The sequence below is a fragment of the Trachymyrmex cornetzi genome, unplaced genomic scaffold (assembly GCF_001594075.2).
Source record: "Trachymyrmex cornetzi isolate Tcor2-1 unplaced genomic scaffold, Tcor1.1 scaffold67, whole genome shotgun sequence".
NCBI classification, from domain to species: Eukaryota; Metazoa; Arthropoda; class Insecta; order Hymenoptera; family Formicidae; genus Trachymyrmex; species Trachymyrmex cornetzi.
The window spans coordinates 547,820-551,343 of record NW_017299992.1 but is presented as its reverse complement, the minus strand read 5'-3'; positions in this window follow the sequence as shown (position 1 = coordinate 551,343).

The following is a 3,524-nucleotide window of genomic DNA, read 5'->3' as shown; positions in this document are numbered from 1 at the left end:
TTTGATTAAGGTATTCATTCATCTTCCCTTCGAAACAAATCAATTTTGGAGACGAAAAAACGGCAGGAATTAAATTCAACACTTATCATAATAATAGTAATGTGAAAACATAAAGGGCTTGTAGCCCTTCAGATTATTTGATTTATTTAACAATTATCGTTTAATATCATTATACAATTAAAGATGTGCTTCGTATATACAATAAAAATAAGAAGTAACCATGCATATGATGTAAAAATGCAAATGATATAAAAATATTAGACTTTGAAACCTGTCAAACAATATTATCAATTTTTGATGACTAATCATATTTCTGTTAAGCGCTCATTTTTTATCATGATTTCATACAACTTTATTGTATTTTATTGTTGATGTTTTATGTTATGGTTTATTTTATTTTTTAAATATTTTCGTATTTTTTTCGTTTTATACATAATATTTATATATATGTGTCTGTGCAAAATAATTTTATTCCTTTACGATTTTCTGTGTTTTGAATCAAATTAAATTTGTATTCTATCCTCGCGAATAATTTTAATTTTGGGATTTGATCAATTTGTCCGCGCTTCAAATCTGATCTCACGAGGATTCGAGTTCACTTTGATCGTTCAAGTAAATTCTCTCGTTGTTTCCTCAAACAACTCCGAGATAATGTAAGTCGCGAATAATTAGGATTCCTACCGCGGAAGCGTGACGCAGCAGGTAATTAGCTGTAGGTATATCGCCCAGGAGAGCATTGGTACTAATCTGTCTGGCATAGTTTCACTATCGCGCCCGCAATCGTATTGCTCTTCCGGTCTGGTGAACAGATTCGATTTCATCTGCGACAATTTATATATTATATATGAAATATGCTCATACATGTTTATACACCCTTCTTTCTTTTGTAAAATTACTTTTTAGTATAATAGAAATAATAATAGTAATGTGAAAACATAAAAAATAATTAAACGGATAATTTTCGCATTGTTTGTTTTAGAAAAAAAACAAGTTTGGAAAAATTAAAAAAAAATTGCTCATATATGATTATGCATAATTTTATATATAATTATACATAAGTAATTTTTTTGCATTTCTTCAAACTTGATTTTTTCTATAACAAATAATGCGAAAATTGTCTTTTTAATTATTTTTAATGTTTTCACATTACTATTATTATTTCTATTACATTAAAAAGTAATTTTACAAAAGAAATAGGATGTATGGAATATGTATGGACATATTTCATATATAATTATACATGTTTATGAATATTCAATAAAATATATATAAAAAAAAGCCAATCAGAGCCAAAATCAGCTGTCCGGGTGCACATAAATGTCTTTATTCTCGTGTGAATAACAAAATAAACGTTTCAACTCTTAATTCTTTTTGGGTCCTTATCAATATGAAATCAAATTCTAAATTACATATGTAAGCCTATTCAAAAATGTAATTAAAGTCGGTGCGATTATCCATTTAAGGTGGAGAAGCACGATAAAACTCACACGTTTTTTCTTATCCAAATGCCAATTTTGCTATATAAAGAGTAGCCAAATGAATATCATGAATACAAAATTTTTATAATGATATTATAAAAATTTTGTATTCATGATATTCATTTGACTATTCTTTATATAGCAAAATTACACAAATAAAAACGGTGTCGTATACTGTGATTATCATAAATATTAAAATTTTTTACAATGATATTATAAAATCTTACATAAAATAAAAATGGTGTCGTATACATTACAATGTCAATAGTCAAAGTCACTTCGCTGATAAATTGTCATTTATGAATAATATTTATGCGTGTTTATGTATGTTGATACATATTTATACAGATTCATGCATGAAAAATTTTTTACTAGGGAATGACGATATTTTAAATGAGCAAATAGTTAAATATATTTCTTATTTATATCAGACTTAATTAATTACTTATTTATATTAAAAATATAAGAAATATTTATTATCTAACAAACAAGTAGTTAATTTAATGACTACTTATTTGATAGATAATAAATAATTTATTTTACGCTATATTTAGTTATTACGAATAATAAATAAATAACTATAATATTAATTAATTATTATAAACAATGAAATTTTTAGACAATTCTAATCAATTAGTTACGTTATTTTAATAAATTTCTAAATTATAACTTTAAAGAACGTTACATTTTTTTACATACAAAAAAGAAAAAATAAGCTACATTTAATCAAGCATATGCAGTGCTTGTTTATACTCTTATACTCTTATACTTTTACCTATTTTTTTGATTAACTGTGCATGTTTTTTAAATGTATTTTACAGATAAATGTATCGTCGACCAAAATTAAACATGGACCCGGCGGACGTTGTACTCGTCGGAGATGACTGGCAGGAACACAAAAGAGTGGAAGATACTCTGCCTTGAATATCCTATCTGTAAACTGGGATTAAATTCCTAATTGAATGGTTGGAAATTATCGTTTGTCTCACCTGTACAATTTATGCACGCTTGTTTTTATTATCACCATTTAGTTTCGCACGCTCGGCTAAGCGGCTTAACGTCATCCTGATTAGCAGCCACCGCCTCGGACGAGACTGCGTGCACGGGACACTATTTTTTGGGATTAATATAGTCAAAGTTTTTTTTTCTTCTTTGTGCATACACATAAAACTTTCGCTGCACGCTAGTAGACGCTAGGAGTTTCAGCGATTATGCGCGACTATCATTTCTCTGTGTTACATTTCTCATCTCGTTCGCATGCAAACAAGTGTCGTAAACTGCAAATTTTATCGGTCAAAAGGAAGCGTTCGTTAAATTCTCTGATTTAACACGACCGGACGAAATTAACTTCGCAAGAGAAAACTGCAACGGAGATACGAACACGGTCGTTGACGGAATAATAAATTAATAGGTCAAACCGCATAAGAGACCGAAATTTACCGTACGGTTCTCTCTCACTGTGTCTCCGTAATATTTTGCTAAAGACGAGAGTTAATGCGATAATCGATATTGGAGAAGGTACATCAGATCATGGAAACTGAGGATTATAGACACTGTCAATTTTACAGATAGTCAAAAACTTGCTATATCTAACATAACATTTATTATGCACATGAATTAATAAGGTAACACAAGTCTACATGACATTTTGCGGTTCGAAAATCAGAATAGCTTCTTATAGATAATTTTTGTGAGCGGAATCCGAATATGTAAGTAAGAATTCCATCATATTGAGTTTACAAAAAGGAATGGGATTGATGCTTCGTGAAAAAGCTTTTTTATTATTTTTAAAAATTCATAGATGAATCCGATGTGCGATAGATTTTGAAAAGGGCTCAAATTATGCATAATAATGTACTTTAATATGAAAATATTGAAACTTTTACCGGTATTATATTGATCCTTTTGTACAATTTTTAGATGGGATTTGTTGCACAGTGTGAAATAGGACAATTAAAGTACTTTATGCAATCCCAATGCGAAAATATTGCAAATAGTAAAAACTTCAATAATAGATTAGATGTATGGGAACAAAAGATCATATTT